This window comes from Zonotrichia albicollis, chromosome 3 (assembly GCF_047830755.1).
Source record: "Zonotrichia albicollis isolate bZonAlb1 chromosome 3, bZonAlb1.hap1, whole genome shotgun sequence".
NCBI classification, from domain to species: Eukaryota; Metazoa; Chordata; class Aves; order Passeriformes; family Passerellidae; genus Zonotrichia; species Zonotrichia albicollis.
Window position 1 is genome coordinate 40,685,594 of NC_133821.1, and position 24,383 is coordinate 40,709,976.

At 40.5% G+C, this 24,383-nt stretch overlaps 1 protein-coding gene across 3 annotated transcripts in view; it reads right to left on the bottom strand.

The window, feature by feature from the left end:
• Positions 1–24,383, bottom strand: part of DAAM2 (dishevelled associated activator of morphogenesis 2) — a 202,449-nt gene that overhangs the window by 168,489 nt on the left and 9,577 nt on the right. The window contains exon 2 of one of the 3 annotated variants that reach the window (XM_005483109.4): positions 15,637–15,763. The gene's annotated coding sequence lies outside the window, so the exon portion shown is untranslated. Of the gene's footprint in view, positions 1–6,508; positions 6,818–15,636; positions 15,764–24,383 lie in introns of those variants that run through there. The other 2 variants (XM_014264360.3, XM_074537224.1) reach the window with 2 other exon arrangements.

Below are 24,383 nucleotides of genomic sequence, written 5' to 3' on the forward strand. Positions count from 1 at the left end.
AAAGGGCTTTCAATATAAATAAATCCCTGAAGGGCTTCCAACCAAAATGCTTTTAGTATTAGACGATGAAAGAACTGTTAGGGAAGTGAACAAGAAACAGGAAGTTGGAACTACCTGGCCAAGTTTCACTCTATAACCTGAGTAGTGTGCCATTAAAAAATAACCAGCACAAAGAGGGAAAAACAGCTTCCAGTACAAATATATACTTTTATGATCAAGTTCTCCATAGACAGAAATTTAATTTTTTCCTTGAGAACATGATTAAAAGACAGTCATTGTTTAAATCTCAGGGAAAGGGGAAGCAGACATATATACAAACATAAAAATATAAAGTTTGCATAATATTTAAAACAGTATCTCTTTTTAAAAAATACAATATCTTGCCAAAAGGTTTAGTCCACACTTCAGTTACTACACATTATTGCAGGTAATACAACAAACCCTGTGGCACAGACGTTCTGTCCCTGAAAGAAACCATCTGTAGTTCAGAAGCTTTGATTTCTAGATGAGCTTAATGCAAAATCTCACATGAAACTTTCCAAAGGGCCTCTGAATCAGGAAAAGAATATAGAGCCTAAAAACACAAGGCTTGTGTAACGCAAGTGGAGTACTGAAAAACCACATTCAATTGGGAGATTGAATGATTCACAGGGCTGGTAATGGAATACAATATGTCCTTCTACCAGGTCACTAGGCTGAATCCATTCTGGATGATGACCAAAAACCATTCCCATTTGATTACTGCTCATGTGAAATGAATTGATCAAGGCTGTCCTGATAAGCGAGCAAGTTTGTCACTTGAAACAAAACGATCTACAGGGACTTCTGTCAGCAAAACCTAATGAGATTCAAGAAGAAGCCATCTCAAAATCTAAATAGTCGACTCATTTTCAGGTATCTGACAATGCTGGCCAAAAATAAAAAATACAAAAATAAAAAATACAAAAATACAAAAAGAAGTTGAACAGAAAGATGCTAAATGATAAATGTCGGGTTTGATCCACTGACTGACCCAAAACATACAACTAGAGAGCAGCACTGGGAAAGGTGACTCAGCCATGGTTCAAGGTACCACTTGCTCTGTGACTGAACAAGGAGACTGCAGTCTTCCAAATCTGTCAGTTTAACAGCTTTCACCAAAAAAAAATTAATTTTACCTTCTTAAAAGCAAAGCAAAAAAAATCTAGCTCACCAGTGAAGTTGTCCAAGATTTTTTGAAGATCATAATCCTTCAGCTTACTGGGATCTGTACTTAATGGACAGATAGGGTGCCAAGAGGTAGTTCAGCCCCAGCTGCCAGTGCACCCTTCTATTCCAGCAAACCCAGCTTCCTGCCTTTTAGCACACACAAATTTGGCACATTTAATCAAGTAAGTGTTCACTTTAATAAAGTATCAAATTGCCAGAAAAAATATTTTGCTTGCCTACCAAAAGATAAAAATTGAGCCTTTAGCATGTTTTCTTAGGAAAAAAAAAAGACAACAAAAATTTTGCCATCTTAAGGCAAACACGAAAGCTTTTACTTTATTTTGGGTCAGTTTCAGCTACTGTAGATGTACTAAAACAAACAAATTCCTCCATCCACCTCTGCAACCCTGCATCAAGTCCTGAACCTAGAAGTAAATGATAGTTTCCAGTGTGCTGTCACATGAGAGTGAAGCACTGGTGTGGGCATGCACATACATGCACACAAACACACACACTATTTATAAACCCACTGCTGTAAGGGATTTGGCGTTTATTTTTTTAATTAACTGCAAATGATAACACAAGAGCTTTTCATCTGGCATGAGCTTGGATTTCATCAGCTGCTGGAAAAGATTCTCGTGGAGAAATAAAATTACAGTGTTTCTTCATGTACTTTCCATGGATTTCAAAATAAACAGAAGTACATGGTCATGCCAGTTAATAAAGAGATGTAGGTAAAGTTACAGATACATCTTGATACACACCCAGAAAGAGGCTGCAGAGTTAGACATGCACAACACAGCATATTGGCTAAATGACAAAATACCCAGGTGAGAAAAAAAGTGAAGCCCAAGTGAAAAGAACTGGGAAGGGCAGTTGCAAAGAGTGCCATGAGCCTTCATTCTGCCCTGGATATTACATTATACACAACGTGGCATAAAAGAGATTTCATTGTTTGATGCTCCTTCTGCCCATACACCTTTCTCACCATGACACATTTCTCAAATGGAAAAATGTGTGACAGCAGGAAACTAAAAGTGATGCAGATGACTTCAGAACTGCTTTTAATCTCTGCTCCATTTCAAAAGTCATAAGCTGCACTGTGAATCAGCTCCATGCCACACCCCACCCCATTCCCTCCACAAAGGGACCATTTGACAAGATGGTAAAAATCAGCCCTGAGTATAAAACTTATTCTTTGCCTCCAATGAAGGCACTGAGAAGTGCAGCCCTTACTTAAGTAACAACACTGACAGCTGCCCCCTTGGTTTTTCCTTCTCATATGGAACCTTTACAATCCATGGTCTCTTGAATTTATGAAAAAGGAGGACAAAGAAATCTCAGCAGTACCTTATTTGGTCCTTAGAAAGCTAAAAATTTCTACATCTTATCCTCATTTCACACTACAAAACACATCAACTTGCTACATACTTTTGCCAAATGCTCACAGGATTATTTCACAGGTCTCAGGGTGTAGCATAAAGAACAAAAGGGATTTCACCACTGCTTGATTTACTGGCTGGCAAGGTCAATGCAGTATTTAAATGTGATAATTTAATGATACATTCCGTCACTACCATGTTTCTGAAAGCACAATCAAAGTGGTAGAGTGTCTAAAAATGTTTAAAGACCTCTTGTTTATTATTTTTACATTTAAGAAATAATACTCTCAGCAACAGATTTAGATTAAAGAGAGATTGAAATTTTCAAGGATTCCGATGAATCTGGTGAAAAAGAAAAGAACTCTGGAATTACATATAACAAAAGGAAAATCTCAGTCATCAATTGTCTCAGACATGAAATGGCAGATGTACCCTTGTGAATTTGTACATATGTTCATATATGAAAATAAATTAATTCTTTGGACGATGCTTATCCACATGATTATTGACAGATCTGACATAGTCTCCCTGGGATAGTCAGGACTAGCTACACAGAGGTATCTACTTCACTGAAAATATTCTTTGGGGAGCATATTCCTGCATTAATTCCTTTCCATATCCACCTTCAGAGCTATTAAATCTTATTTACTTTCCTTCATATTCTGTGCAAGCTAACATGTTTTGATCTTGCACAGGACAACATCTTGAGAGGTCTCCACTTATACAGATAAACTTGTCCCACGTGTAATGGAAAATGTGGCATTCCAAAAGCTGAAGTAGAGACAGACAAATAAATCAGACATAAAACCACACCTATCACTGCTCAGTATAAAAAACTACAAAATCTCTTCTTGAAGAAAAGAGTAAGCTTCTATGTTACCAGCACAGTCAGTCTTTGATATGAAACTGGGGTTTTAAGTTGGGGTCCTGGTTCTGTAATGTAAAGAAGAAAGAGGCTTTACCTGCCACAAAGAACAAGGCCAGATTCACCACAGCTGTGTGAGCACCAACAAGCCTTCATAACCTGTGGTAACATCCAGCACTTCATAAGGCTGGAAACATTCTAAGAGAAAGGATTTTGCAGTAGGCTTCATCAAGTAAACTACTACAAGATGCTCAAAGATTAATTAACCTGAAGCTCTGAGAAACAATGACATGAACATTATATTAAAAATCAAGCTGACAGCAATTTGTTGAGTAATCATGAGTCTTGCTGTGGCTGAACTCACTTAGCAGAGTTACTGTCAGTGTAAGCAAGTGGTAGACAAGTGCTCCAATGGCAGTCACAGAATGTATAGCACTGACAGCCTGCTAAGTATCAACTGGCAGGTAAAAGGATTAGTGGTCTCTAATGAGAAAAGCTATTCAAGGAAGTTCCATTTCTTTAATTTAGCATAAATACAGGTGGAGGATCCCTTTACATTTTAAATATCACATGTATGTGTCATATTGAGCTAATGTTTTGGGAACTCTGCAGGAGTTAACTGTATGACCTAAGCATCAGCCACAGACAGACTTACAATGTTGACTCCCAGGTACAAAGTAACTCTAAGCAAAACATCTGGGAGCAAAATAAAACAAACATTGAAGTGAATTTCCAAACAACACAGTAAAAAATCAGATCTGGCACATCATACTATCTTCTCCATTTGTGAAGAAAACATTTTAATTTGAAATATAGGCAATTAGGAGAATTAAACTGAAACAACTACAGTTACCACACTAAATGTAATGCAGACAAATAGTGGGGAGATGCAACTTTTAAGAGCTTAGCTGACATCAGTGAGGTGGAGGAGACACTTTGAATGCATAAATTAGCCTCCTAGGAAGGCAAGCATCTGCTAGGTTCAAATGTGCCTCAGAGCGTCTGATAGTGCTATCATTCTCAATGAACGTGCAATCTGCTTGAAGGGAAGTGAAAAAGATTCCTCAATAAGTTACTGAGGCAGTAGTCAGACAGACATCTGACTAATGCCTGCTAGTTCAGAGAGGAACCAAAGAGGAAAATCTTTCCTCTGATGCAGTAAATCATTTTTACAGGTAATTCATACCTAGATGTCTAATAAAGCATAAGGAGTATAAAGAAATGGCTGCTTTTTTCTTGAAAAACTACTAACATCACACAGATACACCGCTGCACAATAAGTGTTTTACTCTCTCTTGCAGGTAAGAAAGTTGTCTTCTCTTCACATACTCCACTGATTCAGCAGAGGTAGCAGAACTCTAAATTTTTCAATGAGGCATAATAATTGGTAGTCAGAATGACTGTGTTCCATATGGTCATTCAGTTCATTTAATCTGCTTTCCCCAGCATGTCTCACATTAAGGTCTCAAAACCTGCAAATCTTTCCACTCCACCGCAAGTGATTTGTAAGTAACAGGAATACAGTCAGACAGAAAAGTCTTGTTCAAGGCACAACAAAGCCCTGGGTCACAATAGAAACACTAAGTTCTAACAGAGGCGGGATCAGAGGGGAAATTGACAGCTGTGGTCCTTCTCTACTCACAAGAGAGCTGCATTAGTTAAAATAATATCTTCATTCCTTTAAAGCCTTTGATTTAAGTAAACCCAAAATCCTACTCGACAAAGAAGAATATTTTACACCCCAGGTGATACATAAGCAAGTATACACTCACAAAGGTGTGAATAGATTATTGCTACATTTTCTCTTTGTTTATATGGGTGAAATATGGCACAATCGTCAGCCTCCTGTAGCAGTATTGGGATTTCTATGAGGAAAGCTTTACACCTGGACAAGACCCTTTCCCCAAACTACTTGACAATATGCCGTTCAGTCATTAGGGTCTACAGTACAGTCTTCATCACTTGCAGATCTCTAACCTCTGCTGTACATCTGTACTGAATACAAAGGATATGTCCCCATGTCAGATGTCCAATTCCAGCCTGCAACGTGATCAACACTGAGTGACAGTTCTTCCTCAGCTTCCACACCACTTCTGAAGAAACACTTCTGTCAAGAGATTCCACACTTTCCCTTCCCTTCTTGATCCAGTATGACTCCACAACACACTCCAGAAGAGATAACAAGGTCATCACTAGGCTCTAATATATTTCTTTGTAATTCAGACCAAGTACAAAACAATCAAAAAAAAGCTACCCTCAAGACTTAAAGGAGTGAAAATTAAAAATAGTGGCTGCTCCAACTGCATGCTGCGTACTATAGCTTCGCGCTCGTGTGAACAATTGCTGGTTTAATGGTTTAAAACATCTCGCCTCCACTCGGTTTTCCCTTGGATTTCCAGCAGCGCCCCGTTCCAGGGAGGCTGATGCCGGGCGCAGCAACAGCGCCCTCTGTCCGCCAAGGGGGAAATGGCACCTCCTGCCTCTGCCCTCCCGGGGCTCACGATGTAGTTATTTAAATTTAAACAAATATATACAACATTTGCCCGGCAATGCTTTGGCATCCGGGTTTACACTGACAGCACAGTACTTAAAAGTTCCTTCTGCTTGCTGTACAAATCTCAGTGCGTTTAAGACTTCAACACGAGACTTGTGTTTACTCTGGAAAAGTAAATGACAAGCCAATATTTCAAGCTTCTTGAAAGTTGGGGTTTGTTTTGTTGGGTTTTTTTTTGTTTGTTTGTTTCTTTCTTTTCTGAGATCTTTAATCATGTCCTAAGGAAAAGTCAATTACAACTCTTACTAGCTTTCTGTCCCTCGACATACAACAACACTTGCTGGTTTCTCCTTCCTCACTCCTGCAGCAAAGCTTCTATGTGGAAAGAGGATTTCAAAAACAGGAGCACAAACACTGACAAATCATCAAAGTTTTTTACACTCTTAATTTGCCTCCATGTTTTCCCAGCTGCTTTGCTTAAAAGTAAAAGAGGAAAAAAAGCTTGCGAAGAACATTACAAATTAAGAAACTGGAAAGCTGCAGTTCCAAGGAAGAGGATGTGACTCTAGTTTGACTTACCAATTTCATCCAGATGTATATTTTCCTACTTGCTTTTTACAGCGGCTGAGCTCAGTGCTCAGGAACGTCCATCCCGTGTCAGGGAGCCGGGCAGAGCGCGGATCCCCACGCTGGATGCTGCCGAGCGAGCGGAGCTGGGGTGTCTGCTCCTCCTGCTGCTGCTGCTGCTGCTGCTCCTGCTGCTGCAGCGGCGGCTGCTGCTGCGGCTACGTGCGCTCTCTCGGAGCCGGACCAGGAACTGCTTCCCATTCCCCAGCGCCGCTCCAGCGCTGCGGGCTGCGGGAGGCAGGGCCAGCCCCTGCTACTGTGCTGCGCTTTCTTAAAGGGCCCCGCGCCGGCCTGAGGGAGCGCCGCGCCCGGGCCGCCGCCGCTGCTCGGGGGCGCTGCGGGCGGCAGCCGGGGGGCTCAGCGCCGCCGGGACCGAGACACGCTTTCCTGCAGCCCTGGGGAACCGCAGCGCTCTTCCCCGCAGCTATGCGCTCACGGCTTCCTGGTGAGGCGGGCTTTACCCTTGCCTGCCGTGGCGCTCCCCGCACGGCCGGTCCCCGGGGTCCCCGGGCAGCGGGAGCAGTGTCCCGGCTGCCGCAGGGAGCACCGCCGGGAGCCCTCGGCAGACTCCTGCTCTCTGACTGCCGCTGCGGCACATGTCCCCAAATCATTAGGGACGGGGGGGATTTCCCCTGGCACTCAGCTCAGTCTGACCTTCAGAGATTTTGTTCCCTGTAATGGTGAGGATATGATTTAACTGAATAAAAAGCCCTCATTTCCTATTTTTTCCTCTCCATTCATTCTCCAGATAGCTTTAATCCCGCGTAAACCACTGTTTCTACCACGTTCGCTGATTTCTGACTTCACTTTTAACTGTATCTGATTTTAATAGCTAGATTAGTGTTGGGAAGTTGTCTGCCTCGTGTGTGTTGCTGTCTGCAGAGAAAGAAACCGCATTCTCTGTTAAATAGAAACACTGAAATACAGAGATAGTAACACCATCTGCAAAATCTCTCTTTTCTTTTTTTTCCTCATGGAAATATATGGTTTGCTCTTTGTATGTAAGACATTCATTTTTGTTGCAATAACTGAACTCTCATGATGACAATACCAATCAACACATATCACAAGGCAAAGCCATATATATACACACACAGATATGTGTATCTTTAATGACATATCCAGAGAAAACAAGTTACAGGGGGAAAATGCTGCCTTCAAACTCGCAGGCCAAACCAAACAAGATGAGGCCAAGTCAGCACTATCCTGTCCTCTCTGCCTTCACTTAAACCAATACAGAATAAGCACAGAACAGGTACAAACCTGCGTGCAAGCCATGATGTCTTTCTGTTTCTTTGGTCCTATGGAGAAGAACATGGGTACAAACCAAAAATTGAATGCAACCATTTAAATGATAATGGCCCATCACAAACAGGCTCAGTAGGTGCCCACTAACTCCTGGCATGTATACCTTCTGCCCTGTAAGCAAAGTAGCCATTTGGCCACATGACTAAATTACAATACTCAGCACTATGAGCCTTCTATGAAACCACAGGGATCCATCAGAGTTCCTCTAGTATGAGCTGTACTATGCTCCTGCCTTTCTCAGCATAAAGCCTGAGAAAGTTTTATATTATTTACATATGCAGTCTACATGTGATGCAGGGTAGAACAGATCTTAAAATTCCATCAGTCCTCCTCTCTGTTCACACATTGCCATTGGTCTATTAATTCTCACTTGCCACTGACATCTCTAGCTACCACTTTTTTCATCTCTTCTTATAAGTCCTTCCCCATTTACTCCCTCTTTCCCTGTTCTGCATGTCACATACTTCTGTAGCTTATCTCTGCCTTCTGAGCTCCATCTAACTGCGTTCCTCCCTCCTCCTCACCTTTAACTTCTCAGTTTCTCATTGGAAGAGGAAAGCAGGCCTGAAAGGACACCTGGGAATGATTAACCAGTTCCTTCTCTTGCATCCTTCTCTACAGCAAAGGTTCTGGAGACTGCAACTTCTATCCAGGCCTAGAAACTAACCTGCAGCAGCAGGCCAGGGCGCAGGGGTTAGGTGTGCTCACATTACCAAGGCTATCTCCCTGCTCACAGGTCCACACGGAAGCATTTATTATGGCACAATGTAGCAAAGATAAATGGCCCTTGTCCATTAGTTAAAAGTTAATGAAAACCCCATCTTTAAGACAAAGCTGGTCATCCATTTGGTGTCGTAGCTAAGGTCATTCTGATATGTTCAAAGCAGGCAAGGTCTATCTACAAGACAACAGGGTAAGGTGCTGCAGTGGATGGGAAATTGAATGGCAAAGATACCAATGATGGAGAGAAACTGGGAGCTGGGGCAAAGCTAAAGTGATGCGCCGCTGCTCCACACACACAAAACAAGAACATGCAAAACACCAGAAAGTGCCAGCAGGAAACAGACTCATGCCACTGTGAGAATGATCTCATCACCATAAATGTTAAGATAAAAAAGGAATATCTGCAGTTCCTTACATATGTTGCTCCTTACTCTCCTCATAATCCCATGTGAAAGCTGGCCCCCTCTCACCACAGCATCTGGATGTTCCATTGACAGAGCATTGTCTCATGGCTGCAGCACAACTCCTGTTTTCTATTACTGGCTGCAGGAGAAACGTGTGGTATATTAAACAAGGACATAGAATTTGAATTCTGATGCATGCTTCAATATTTAGTCACCAGTAAATGAAACTAGGTAATGACTGATTACTTCTGTGACTCTGTTCGCTCAGTTACGAGGTATATTAAATTCTGGTGTTACATAAATTCAATACTTGCATTAGCAACTGCTTGGAATAGAAGTTTATGGTGAATCCAGTTTTTTATTATTAAATACTGAACTAGAGAAACCTCAGAGAAAACTGAAAAGTGTTGCAGTTTGCAGAAATGTTTGATTCAGTGGAACATTCCCCTTGCACAAGAAGTGACCTTTCACAGGAGGTCTTTTTGTGTCTTAGCTTATAGGGGACAGCAAAACCAAAAGTCCTGCCAAGGGTGCCAAAAAAGAAAAAGGTATGTTTGTCTCTCTGAACATTGTATCACATAATGTCTACTTTGCAAGGCAGCACAAACGTAGCTACAAAGGCAGGTCCTTCTCAATTTATGAATAATTTCTAGGTTCTGAAGACCAAGGTCAAAACCAAAGAAGCTGTAGTATTATTTATGTATAAGGGCCCAGAATAGTTAGGAGTGAAAAGGGGAAAGGGACATAGAAAATCAAATAGTTTGCCACTCAAAACCATATTCCTTTAAGAAGAGAGAAGCAAAAGCTTCTCTGACATGTTGCTCCACCTCTGTAGATATGAAGTGTTTGTTAGATCCCTCATCAAAACAAAAGGACACGGGTATATTAATCTAACAACAAAAGTGTCCATTGTGAGAGGGGAGCCAGTGCCAGGCTGCCTGCTCCATCTGACAGTGAGAGTAAACACCACGGCTCTGTGCGCTTGGCTGCGTGCCTTGCCTGACACCACCACCCCGTGCAGCCACAGGCTCAGCAGCTCGGTCACCACAGGGTACAGGACTAGCAGCACTTTCCTACCCTCACATCATCCCTGCAGTCTCTGAAATGCCACACAACATTCTGAGCATCCCTCCAGTGTGAAATACAGTATAGTAGTAATACTGAAATACAGTATAGTGGTAATACTGCTGTACGCTGACGTTGGATGTAAGGTGGTGGTGGAGCCATCGCTATTGCCACGTACCAATGAACCACACAAAGTTCTGTCCCCTGTTGCTGAGGGGCTGAAATGAGGCATGTATAGCCAATGCAACAGAAATACATGTACATTTGTTTAGTTTATATAATCCTCCTAAAATTAATTTTAACTTTAGGCTGAAACCACACCATCTGATCTAAGGCTGGATTCCACCCCTCACTGACTGCCAGATGAATAAGGACACTTCAGTTCTGGGGTACATGTGCATATATATATATGCTTTTTAGATTAAAGTTTTTCAATCCTAATATAACCAACATATTTAATGTTGATATCATCACTTGATATCATCACTATCTTGTTGATACATCACTTTGAGAACCTGCCTTGAACTTTTAAAAAGTAATGATCTGGACAAAGCTCATCTGAAGTAACATTCAGTATTATTTAAAATTTATAACTTTTAATACCACAAGATTTTTTTTGCACTTGATGAACCATAATGTATGTACGCAAATGTGCATGCATGTATGCATTTACACATGAGTATATTTGGGCAGATGTCTGAGGGAAACTGTGGCAGGGTTAGCTTGCATCTGATTTATTGCTGGTGTTGTTTTCCTGCAGCATTCTTCACACTGTGGAAGAATATGGTTTTGTAAGATGCCACTGCAAACCCAGCACAAGCATTTATTTTTGGTGATTTTATTTTCTCAATTAAAAAATTAGTTAGGAATAGATAAATAAATTTGTTCCTAGGAACTAAACCTTATCAGATCTGTAAGAGTTGTGTAGTTAATGGAAGTTATGGCATTCAGCATGAAGATAATTTCTTGAAAATGCCTGAAGTCAATGTACTAGTTATCAAGCTACTTCTACTAATTGTTCTTAAATGAAAATATTGGGTTTCCCTTTCATAGAATGGCCCACACTAAAAAATTTAGGTCAACTAAAACTGCATTCAAATCTGTATCCATCATAATAAGATGGTGGACCTTTCTCAAGGCAGCACATTTCAATTTTCACCCTTTTCCCTGTGTTTTTCCTGTGTTGTTTACAGCTCCTTGTAAACAACTGGGATTCCAACGCCTCTATTGGCTTCTCAAGCCTGTTAAATACTTGTACCTGTACTGGTTAAGATGCAGTAAGTGGCCTGCACAAGTTGTGTGCTGGCAGGAGAAGGAAAAAAGAAAAAGGAAATAGGAAAAGGAGAAAAAGGAAAAGGAGAAAAAGGAAAAGGAGAAAAAGAAAAAGAAAAAGAAAAAGAAAAAGAAAAAGAAAAAGAAAAAGAAAAAGAAAAAGAAAAAGAAAAAGAAAAAGAAAAAGAAAAAGAAAAAGAAAAAGAAAAAGAAAAAGAAAAAGAAAAAGAAAAAGAAAAAGAAAGGGAGAGGAGAGGGAAGGGAAGGGAAGGGAAGGGAAGGGAAGGGAAGGGAAGGGAAGGGAAGGGAAGGGAAGGGAAGGGAAGGGAAGGGAAGGGAAGGGAAGGGAAGGGAAGGGAAGGGAAGGGAAGGGAAGGGAAGGGAAGGGGAAAGGAAAAGGGAGAGGAAAAGGAAAAGGGAGAGGAAAAGGAAAAGGAAAAGGAAAGGAACATCAGTATTTGCTGCATCTTGGATAACAGCTATGGAAAGAGGAAAGGCATTTACTCTTCAGAAAGAAGAAGCTTAGAGCCTTTTAGAAAGTGAGTTGTCTTTACCTTAGCTGGAAGTAAAAAGAAAACAAATATGAAAGTTTTACAGGAGTTGTTTCTTTTCTCCCTGTAGTTTTGTTTGGTATATCTCAAACATCTTCAAAGTGAATCTCTATTTTCAGATAACAGCCCAACTGAAACCCACATCCCTGAAGGCAAGAGAGTCAGAATCAGCCAGAATTAGATTAAATTTCCTGCCACTAAAACTCTGATCATCTGTAGGCAATTAAAGGTATTTACCAGTCCCTGACAACTGTAAATATTTGTAGTCAGCAACTTCATCATGGCTTCATTTACCTCCCTTGAAGAAATTTGTGTTGTGTTCACACTTAACACCTTATGACCATTTTGAACTTCTTTATGATATCTTGCACAGAGCAGAGCTTTAGAAAAACAGTTGTTCAGCTGAATTTCATTTAGCAAATTAGAAGGCACTGATTTGTGCCCTCTAATTGCAATCTTCCTCTGCCTTCCTCATCATTTTTGATTGCTTCCTTCTATTCTGTATATATTTTCCCATCTTCCAGAGGAATAGTTTTTATTTTAAAAATCTCTGTTCTACCAAATGGTCACCTTACAGGAAGATGCAGTATGCAGGCAGGTGACCTGCATCACAAATATTATTATGAATATGTTGTTGTCTACATTTTACTAAATATATGAACTAAGGTGGCTGAGCTTGTCCCTAGGCAGCTGTTCCAATAATGATCTGCTTAGTGACATACTTCAATGTTTTTCATTTGAAGGATTTTTTTTGCCTTTTTGAAAAAGAATCCAAGCTGATTAAGCTGCTCTGCAACATAAACTTCCACTAATAGAGTTTGGGCTCTGAATGATCAGGGGTTATTTTCATTTTTATTCTCCTGATATATGCACATGGACTTGTTTAGCTGCATAGAGGGGAGGGGCTTGAGGGCCTTTTTAAGTTTTGGAAGTGATTAGGAAATACCTGATGGTGTATTGACCATCATTTAATTAGCAATGGTCTAGGTCAACATGTCTTGTTCCAATCAAGAAAAGGGCATTAATACAGTCAGAAGTAAAGCCAGTCTCCAGCTATGAGAACAGAGATCTCAGTGACTTCCAGGAAAAATCAAAGTGGTATCTATCAAAGGAACAGAGAAAAAAGGGAAAGGCCATTTTCCCTTCGTATTCTGACGCAGGATCTAGGCCAGATCTTTTACTATGGTTGACTACTGGTTGACACAAAACCAAAGTGAAACAGTAAATGACAGTTTTTAAGCTGCCCTTGTAACTCTATGGTCTATAAGCTGACAGAGGCATGTTAAGACCCTAGTGCCAATAGAATAGCCTTGGGAATTTTGAAACGATACTTGGCTGCTATTGGATCCTGAAACAGCTGCTCAGCAGGCAGGGAACTCCAGCTAAATATCCTCCTTTCTGCAGAATTGGTGACTGAGATGTTCCACTGCTCCTATTCTACCAAGAAATCTCACTTCCTCTGAAAATTATTTCGACATACCCAGTTCTGCGTTCTTTTAATTGCTTTGTAGCATCTCAGTGGAAAAAAGTAGCTGGAGCAAAAAGCCCTGGTTCTATCAGTGATGCTGCACAGGGGACAACATTTGTTTACTGTGTATTCTTTGCAGAAGACCTAGAAGAATTAATTTCAGTTGGTGTGTCTTGCTAAACTCTGATTACTCATATTCTTGGAAGTTTACATGCAAAGTAATCAGCAGCACTGATCCCCTAGTAAGAAGCAGAAATCAATTAGGAAGGCAGTTGACCTTATTATAGCAATTAATTGCAAATGACATTTCGTTTCAGTATTTGATAGCCAAGCTCTTTATTTTGGCTTTGGGGGCTTTGGTGCTTTAGTTCAGCTTGGGTTTGTGTTTTTGTTGGTTTCTTTTGCTTTGGGGTTTTTTGCCCTCCCTCTCTTACACTACTTTTAACCTGCCCTGATTTTTCTTAAACATAATTTTTATCACATGAAATCTGTCCTACTTTGTGACACACACTTTCCCAAAGGATACTTGACCTTCTTTACAGGATTTCCTGTATGCTTAGGAGTCCTGGAAATGGGACAATGTTCCTATGGAAAGGTGGCTCCTTCTAGGCAAATTATGCTGACTTGCTTTCTTGGAAATCTGCTTGACTGTGAGGGTGAGGGCAAGAGAGAAGAAAACTGTCTTTGTTGTACTTGGCAAGAGGGTTCATTTTACAGGGAATGTAGAGCACCCATGTTTCAGTGAGCTAAGTAGCACATGTGTGTTTACCAGAAGGCAGAGTTGCTCTGGAGACAAAAAATACATTTCTTTCTCTGTGAAGCAGTTGAGTGAAGAGGGGCACACCCAGGTTCTGCAAGCTTTAATTCCATCCTGGCAGTCTGAGCCGGAGGGAAACTTGGTGTATGCCAGGAGAGCAGCACATATTTAACTAGGTAGTGGCCCTGGTTCTGTGCAAGAGTTTCATGCACAGAGACTGAGCCCCTCAAACCATTGTTTGCTCCTGGACCACTGCACTGCCAGAGAAGAACCTGGTCACCTAGAGAGATGTTCCTAATCAGGAATTAATTAGTCGGTTTTTCAAAAGACTTCAAACATGTAAAATAACAATGTTTTAAAATTATGGGTAGCAAATCTGTATCTTTTGAATACATAACCATAAACATATAGAAAACTGGAGCTGTGAGACAAACATCATGTTTTGTTTCACATGACAGAATCTGAATTTAGCACTTTTATTTTTTTGTATTGGTGTCTGTGAGGTTCCAACAGCTGTGGAAACTATTTAGGATACTGACAGAGAGACAGTGTCATGCCTATGGAGACAACCACAGGAAACTTACTGCTCAGTTCATCAGAAGGACGATGGAGCTTGAGCCCTGACCGCTGATTTACCACTGCCCTGCTCATTCACATCAGGCACCTTCCTAACTCAGCCACACTCCACACTCACACTGCACTCATGTAAATACTGCTGCAGAGCTGGTGTCAGTAGGGAACTGGGTCACGAGACTTCATAGCCTTGCTTCACATAAAGTGCAAATACCATGGGAAGAAAAGGTTTCACATTGTTTTGTCTCTGTAAATAACTGTTGCAAGGCTACGAGAAAAAAAAAAAAAATTATATTGAAAACCATGGGACACTAGGTGTAATTAGGCTTTATAGACAAATTGGATGCACAAATTCTTAATAGCCCAAAACACTGAGGGAGGGAGGGAGGCAGGAAGGAAGGAAGGCAGGAAGGAAGGAAGGAAGGAAGGAAGGAAGGAAGGAAGGAAGGCAGGCAGGAAGGCAGGAAGGAAGGAAGGAGCATAAAATGAAGAACGTTACTAAACTATAATTTCCGATAAGTCTATTTACTAACTTACAAGAAATGCCTCCAGTTTAGACTGTAATTAGAATCTAAACCAAGTTAATATGTTGGCCCTCAGACAGAGTAATGGTATGACTAACTCTTGTAGTAGAGCCTAGATACCAGTTCTGTTCTGCTGAAATGGTGATGGGGTAAAAACACAGATGGGATTGGAGGTTACAATTTTTATGCCATTAGGATATGTGCTGCTTCTAAACACACTTTGTTTTTGCTTTACTGAGGCTTGTGAGGCCCTGTTTGCTGTAACTTTGCTCTAAAGTTGAAGAACCATCTTACCACCTCGAAGTATACAGAAGGTTCCTCTTGCCTGGTGAATGCAGGACACATCATACATGTTTAAGAAAACAAAATGACAGCTATTTTTATTCCCTGGTATTCTGCTCCTCTTCCATTCCCCATATGCAAATCAGTACTAACCTGGATGATCTGAGATGTTTCTGACTCGATCTTCTCTCTCTCTCTCTCTGTAGGTCTCTGTTCAGTTCAGGTCCTCACTGTGTAGGAAGAGCCCCTCTTTGGCTGCTTTGACTGCAGAGATGGTCGTCTAGAGAAACAATTGCAAATAAATAGTTTTTTTTAGCTTTCTCTCAATATAAAAGGCATCTCCAATGTTTTTTCACTTTCAAATGAAATTACAGAAGAAATATGTACAGAGGTTCCTATATGGTCTTTTTTATTTTCAGTACAGGAGTTGTCTTCACTGAAGCACTCAGCAGTGCTCTTAATATATGCTACAATCAAATCCAATATGCATATCTCACATTTTCCACTATATCTTCAACACTGATTGCAACTGCACTGCAGACAAATTGATTTGTTACTCTACACATTAACTCTGAGTATAGGGATCATAAGTGATCATTGAAAAAGAAAAAGAAACACCTTTTTTCTGCACATAGTGTGGTTAACATACAAAAGATATTTTTCAGATGGTACAGAACTATTGGTGCTGTCTTCTTTCTATGAGATGCTGTAAACAGATGATTTCCAGGATTTATAAGGAAATCTGTTTTGAATTATTTGCTTTTATCATTCAGCTAATTTTCTTGTTGTTGGGTTTTTTCATTAGTTTTTATTAAAGCCAAATGAGTGTACTCCAGGACATTCCACAAATGCTGTTGTACTGCCTGCCACTTTAGGAAATACCATTAAGGCGACCTTTTCCTTGTTTGCTTCCCATGGTATTTTTCTAAACTGCTTAAGGAGAAACATCATTAGAATTGTCAATTTCTCCATGTGCACCTTAAGGTTATTCATAGAAACTGTATTCTTTGGGGGATAACAAAAACAGGGCTTTGCTTTCCCTCATTAACCCCACGAAGTAACAGTATCAACTTTAACACAGGGCTATCAACATCAGCAAAATTCAGGCCACTCTGTCTCTCTCTCTTCTCTTCTCCCACCCCCCTGTTAGTGTTTGATACTGGTGAAAGACACCACATTAGAATCACAAAAGAGTGAATTCCTCTACCCAACCTCAAACTGTATATAAGACAGGAAGAAATTCCCCACTCCACAAAAACCTTCCACCACAATTCCTGATTTTTGCTCTGGTGTCACTTATTTTAAGAAGATGTGGGATGATCCATCACAAGTAGTACTTGGACCGAAATAATAAGTGCCAGCTACGATGACAATTCTTGAGCTGCTTTGACTCAGCCATGAGAAAAAAAAAATAGGTATCACAGAGCACAGAACAGATAAGGCTGGATGAGACCTCTGGCAATCATCTCCTCCAAACCTTGGGCTCAAAGAGGAGTCAACTAGAGAAGGTTGCCTGGAGCCCCTCCAGTCAGGTTTTGAGTATCTCTGCATATAGAGCCTCCATAATGTCTTTTAGCAACTTGCTTCAGTGTTTTGATCACACACACATTAAATTATTATTCTTATGTTTAAATGGAATTTACTATGCTTCAGTTTGTGCCTATCAACTCTCATCCTGCCACTGGGCATCACAGAGAAGTGGTGATCCATCTTCTTTACTCCTCACATCAACAAGTATTCATATATACTGATAAGCAGTCCCAGGACTCTCGTTCTCTCCTTCTATGTCAGATATACCAGTCCTTTAACCATCTTTGCAACCCCTTATTGAACTCTCTCCATATCTTTCTTGCCCTGCAGAACCCCAGAGCTCAACACAACACTCCAGATGTTGAGCAGAGATAAAAGATCATTTGTTTTGACTTGCTGACAGTTTTGTTTATTGTCCAAGGCTATTGTCTGCCACAGTGGTACATTCAGACTCAGGTTCTAGGTGTTGTCTACCTGAACTCTGGGTCATTTTGCACAAGGCTATTTTCCAACTGGTTGGCCTCAGCCTGTGATGCTGCATGAGGCTTTCCCTCCTCAGAAAAGGGCTTGGTATTTTCCTTTGTTGAATTCCATGAGACTCCTGTTGAGATGCCTCCAAACAACAGTATAACCATCTGGTCTATCAATTTTCTTCCCAGTTTTATGTTGTCAGCAAATTTGGTTAAGGTACAGTCAGTCCCATCACCCAGGCCATTCATGAAGATGTTAAACAGTTTTGTATCACAGAACTAAACCTAGGATAATCTATTTGTGTGACCTGCAGCTGATCTGTTTGCTGCTGACCACAACCTTTCTAGCCCAGCAGCTCAGCTAGCTACTAAGCCATGTCATTAATCACTTATCTAGCCCATAGTTCATCAGTTTGTCAATAAGGACATTATGTAAAAGTGTCAAGAGCCTTACCAAAGTCAAGATAAAGACTGCCTACCAGTCTCTCCTTATCTCATCATAGAAGGCTATTTGGATGGTCAGGAATGATTTCTCCTTATGGATTTGTGCTGAGTACTTCTGTTCATATTCTTGTCCTTCATATGTTTGGAATTGGTTTCTAGGACAGTGTATTCATTCACCTTTCTAGAGATTGAGAGGAGGCTCCCCACCCTGTCCAGACAACCTTTCTCATCCCTCCTGAAGATAAAAATAACAACTACTTTCTTCCTGTCCTCAGGAATCACCCCCAGCGGCTATAACCTTTCAAAGCTAATCAAGAGTGGCTTCACATTGACATTAAACAGCTCCCTCAGCATTTTTGTGTGGTACCAGGTTTATTTGTGTGGTTACTTGTTTATTTGTACAGTTCAGTTAAATATTACCTAATCCAATTCTTATTAATCAAGGGTGAGTGTTCCTTACTCCATACATTGTAGCTGACAGGTTCCCTAGACTATTCAACAGTGGGTCTGCTTTTTCCTTCTTCTTTCTTTTGCAATTGTTCTCCCTTTAGACACCCTTTTTGTTGTCCTGTATGTCCCTTAGCAGACTCAAGGCCAGGTAGGTCTTGGTTTTCCTTATCCCATCCCCACACATTCAGTCTACATTCCTTTCAAGCCTCCTGACCATACTCCCACCTCTTGTAAAATTTCTTTTCTATTTAGTTAGAAGCTCCTTCCTTACCTACATGTGCCTCCTGACACTTTTGTTTCATTCACTGCTCATCACGAGGAACTCGAATTTAAAAGAGGTGATCCTTGAAAATCACTGGACTCTCACGGACCTCTCTTCTTGCCAGGGCCAAGTCTGGTGGAATTCTTTCAAAGATTTCCCTGATCAGGCCACAGTCTGCTCTTCTGAATTCTAAGGTTGTTATCCTAGTTTTTGTACTGCTCTCTCCTCTCAGGATCCTTACTCTGCCATTCCATGGTCACTGCAGCGTAAGCTACCATTAACTTTCACACCCCCAGTCTGTTCTTCCTTGTTTGTAAATGCCTGGTCCAGTAGAGTGACTCTTTTCTTCAGCTCAACCATTATCTGTGTTAGGAAAGTGTCATCACTCCAAAAACCTCCTGGATTTCTTGTGCTGTGTGGTATTGAGCTTCCAGCAGACATTGAGGTGGTCATGAGCCTCCTCCAGTTGTCTGAAGAAGGTGTGTGTTTACTCATTTTTTTTATTTTTAACAGACATCTACCAAAGTTCTGGTTTATTTCCCACAAGCTCTCAGCTGTTTTATGGTCCATCACCATGATGAGGTAGTGTGAAACAGGTCCTATAATTGGAGAACCATTTCACAGCAACATCAGACTCCTCCTCTGCTGCAGCTTTCCTTCCTATGCTTTTAGGGAGCACTCAGAAATTCAAATATATCCTGTTCTGGGAGACCTCATGCCCAGTCAAATCAATACCACAGCTCAGGGTCAATTTAAATCAGTTTCCCTGGATAACACAATTCCATCCCAGTCTGCTGGTGTTGATATTTCTTTCACAGTCTCCAGTCCTACTGCTTGGGACTTCACCACACTAACACATGGTAGACTTGTATCTCTATTGTTGCCTTAGACTGGCTAAAACTTAAGGCATCACCACCTTCTGAGAAGGAAGTTTCAACAAAATGTTTTCACCTCATCAACATACAGAAACCCTCATGTGGGCCTGTTTACTCTAGGGCTCTCTGCTAAAGGTTATCTCCATTCATGCCCTTGTTACCATTTCATGATTCAGTCTGTCCTTAAAATCCCTGAAGAGCTATCCTTAGTCACAATTCACGTGGCATTACATCTTCTCACTCCTGAGTCTAAAAGTGAGGTAGCTTGTCCTAGAACATTTGCAATTGTAACAATTTTTCATTCTGATGAAAAAACTGGATTTGATCAGGAGATCAAATCTTTGTTTGGCCACATGTAGTAACTCTAATCTTACTTATCAAGCAGGCCTGCTTCTTCTTATAGTGTTGCTTTTGGTGTGAGCATTGTTTGCTTCTGTATTCACACCTGCATCTATCAGTGCCATAGCATTTCACTATGCAATGAAGTGATCCTTATCTCCACCTTCCTAACACACCATGTAAAAGAACTGGAATGTAACATCTGACAAGAAGCAACAGTCATACTTCTGTGTAATGCTCATTCATCTCAAAGGAAGTTCCTGCCTCAGCTGATACTAAGGCAGTGAATGCATGGAGTTCTAAGAAGCATTGCCTGGCAAACTTTCTAAACGCAGTCCTAAGTGGTTTTCTTAAAAGACCTGGCAGAGATGGAGCAGGAAAAGAGAGGTTTAATGCCAAATTTCTTTACTCAATGCAAATATCAACCCCCTTGAGTAATAATTTGACATTCCTTAGCAAAGACACACTCTACTTTTGAAATATTTACCATTCCTTTATTTTTTATAACCTTAAGAAAATTTGGAAGGAATGTGAACTGTTTTGATTTTTGTCTTCCTATGATGGCAGAGATTTATTTATAGCCAGGAACTGCAGGACAGTTCTCACGTGGCTGCTGAAAATTAAAACAGCATGTAGAGTTTTGTTTTGTTTTACTTTTATGCCTTTGCTGCTGCAATCTCTCCCTGCGTTCCCTAAACCCTTGTTATTGAACCGGAGCCACATTTTGCATTGCTACAATTGCAGGGTTATGTAAATTCCAAAAGCTTTAAAGGAAAGGGCCTGCAGATTCTACTCTGGGACACAGGGAAGTTGACACAAACAGTTATGTCCAGCATTAAGGGAGAGACAAAAGTATTCGTAAATTGTCAAGAGACAGGAAACCCAAGTCTCAGCATCAGCATCATGAACCTTTAGAACTTACTGGTTTCATTTAAATTGATTGCCCTCTCATTTTCAGCATTGTGCTTTGTAGAGCCAGGAAAATTTTCTTCAATCACTTTTGAAAAATCTTCATATGCTCTCTCCCACTTTTCACCAGTGTGTACAGGTTTACCCAGAAGAGTCAATAAAAGAATGTTCTACAGGCACAAACATTTTCAGATCCAAAGAACTGAAGTTTTTCAATGATGATGAAAATGTACATGTTGAAATACTTTGCTTTAGTTGTGATTATTTTTATATTAAACAGAAAATCAAAATGAAAGAGAAAACCCATACTCAGAAAAGTTAATAAGATAAGAATATGGCCTTTTAAGCAGTCTTTATGGCACTTAGGGTGGGAAGAAGTGCGATATATGTTGCACATCTGTGCACTTCTGAGTAACCAAGTTGTAATGCTGACATTACCTGTGCATTTCTGTGTGGGCATGGGCAAGCCAATTCATGTCTCTGACTCTGTACTCTCTAAAAGAGGGATAATCATGCCTGACTCACTCAGTGTTAGAAGGTTCTGCATAAGCTCTTAGTCCCCAGTGTTTAGACAACTCAGCTAAATGAGAAAAATATTTAGCCCACTTCTCCAGATTTGCTTCTATTTAAGTTCTAAATCACTATTAGATAAATCATGTTTAGACCTCAGACAAGAAACCAGATTACATTATTCCTGAAGTATGTGGAGGTTTTGCTCAGCATGCTGCACCCCAGTCACTGGAGTGTGCTAATGAGAGCTCATGGACTTTGTGAAAAGGTGCAGTCCCTGGCCAATTCAGCTGACACTATAAGGAAGAATGAGGATGTGATGGCACTCCAACATGCTGCTTTATATAGCTGCTAAATCTTCTAGTAAGCCTTAAACTTACTGCAGTGGATATGAAAAAAAAAAAATTACAAACCCCCCCCCAAAAAAACAACAAAAAGAAAAAAACACAAACAAACAAAAAACCCAAACAAACAAACAAAAAAAAAACACAAAAAAAACCCCCAAATAACCACCAAAACCAGCAGGGCTTGCTGCATTGTTCACACACATCTCTGGTGCAAGGTCAGTCATGGTGAGATAAAAAAATGAAGCACTGGCTCAACACTTTGGAAACAGGTAGGTCAAGTCAACACAGAAGGAGCATTCCAAGCAATTCCCAAGCTGTGATACTTCAAAAACAACCATTACAGTTGAAAAGACACTTTCAATGGTGTACAATAGTTCCTAATCACCTGGTAGTTGCTGTCACTGCACAGGTGGCAATAGCTATTTTCTTTATAAAAGTGTAGCTGTTTAAATCTGATCAAGACCCACTTCTAAAGGTGCAGCTACACAAGATCCCTGCACAGCTCAGAAGTATCTACCGGTCTGGCATGTGTGTTTATTTACTTGGATCCAGGAATTGCCCTGTGGACCTTGATCCTGACCATCACTGTGACCCTGGGCAAATGACTGAATGCCTCTGCACCCACAATTTCTTTTGAAGTCAACTGGTGATTTGTATGCTCACCAGTTCTGAAAAAAAACCCAAGCCCTACAGGCTAAAGCCAAAATCTGTTAGAGCTGTGGTGTTTTGGGTTGCATCATAAATTATATACATTTTTAACACAAAAACTGAAGCATCAAAAGATAAGAAATATTTTTGTAAATGTTATAATGCAATTGTACCAGTAGAATCCAACTCCCAGACACAGAGCAGAGGAGTCCAAGGGACCATCTATATTAACAATTTTTGGAATTGGATAATTTGTTCAAAATTTGTGTTGAATCAGAAACAAGCAACCATAAGACAAAAAGAAACTAGAAATCAAAGTCCATTATATTAGGCTGTGTCCCATTCTTAGTGTACCTAATCATAAGTATCCGAGAACTATGTATATTGCTGAACCAAATAAAGCACTGACCAAAATTGTTACTTTATTTTATAAGTTATGTTTTCTGATAGTCTAAACTGTTGTAATTTTTCCTCACAGATTACTAGTTTAGCCCTCAAAAGCACTGTGGAGCACAGACAAGAAGCTCTGATATCCTATAATACGAAATTCCCCAGATTTTGTTCTTAGACCTGATTCCAAGTTGATATATGCCTCTAAGTGATCAGCACTGCTACATATACCCTTCAGTATTTTACCAAAGTATTAAGCAAGATGGAGTTTGCTTAGCTTTTGGGACCTGTGAAGTCTGCAGCCTGTAATTATTGGCCAAACCAGCATCATAGCTCTTTCCTACAACTCATTAGTTTCCTTGAGTTGACAAAGCCCTTCCTCACCCTCCATGCTTGCATACCCAACAGACACCACTTGGCTCAACGCAATTAGCAAAGCAGGCAGGACAAGGAGCCACTTAGTCACCTCTGAGGCATTTTACAGCACAGAACCTTTAGTAGCTGACACATGTCAAACAAGGCAAAATAACCATAAAATACTAATAAACATAACCACACAGATTTCTGACACATTGAAAAGACCATTTAAAGAAGAAATCTAAAAAAAATCCTTGTTCTGATACCAAATGACAGTGAGAATATAAAGGTCCTGTGTTGGCCCAGTGGTTCAGTGTGGTGATGTTTAGTTATGCCCATCTTGGATCCTCAGTGCTATGATATTCCTCTGCTGCCTGAAGAAAGGAGGGCAAAAAGAATGAACAATGGTAAATACATGGGTAGAAGCCACACATTTAAAAAAAAAATTTAAAAAAAGCAAACCAAGCCTAACAATATCAACAAAAAAACCTTCCATAAGCAGGAGTAGAATAGAAGTAAAATTAGAGCAGCTCGATTGAAAGGCACCTACAATAATCAGCCCAGTTCCCTGATTGCTTTAATGCTCTCTAATGGTGCAACACAGGTGAGCTGCAAAAGGCAGACTTGTGTTGTCCTCTCGACCTGCTGCAATCAGCTGCACCTAAAAATATCTGGAGAGAAAAAGACACCTGACACAGACACGGCAAAAATGATCCAAACTAAGTAGCAACTCCAAGGGTGTGGGAAAGTCTGCAAACAAATCACTGGGTGTGTCAGATACACAGACGCTGGTATAATGCGGTGATTACTGTGTCTCAGTAAATATGTAAATGTGAGCTTGGTGTTTTAAGAGCCAGGCACAATGACCGCTGAACAAACTCCAGTCTGGCTGCATTTGCCTAGGAGCAGTACAGCATTTGCTGTGACCCTAAACCTTCATGGGATGTTCAGAGATAACTGAAGCCCAGAGCTACTAAACAAATCCAGTGTGACATCTTATTCTACATGGAGATTTTCTAGGCTAAATATCACAGGACTGGGAAAACTGCTTCTGTGACACCCATGAGTGAATTTCTCTGTGAGCTTCACTGAGGCTACAGGGCCCATTATTTCCCACCCTGATAGCATCACAAGATGCAGTGTGTATGATCCACATCAAATGGCAAAATTCAGGCCTAGAAACAGGCCTCCAAAATGTTGGTGAGAAGCTTTAAAATTCCAATTGCGACAAATATAGGAACATAGAGAGCTCATGGATTTAAGCTCACACAGTCTGTACAGAAAACCTAAGAAATAAACCTTGTAGTTTTGTGCATCCTTGGTTGTTCCATTGCAAGCAGAAAAAGGAGATAGATGATACACTGAAAAG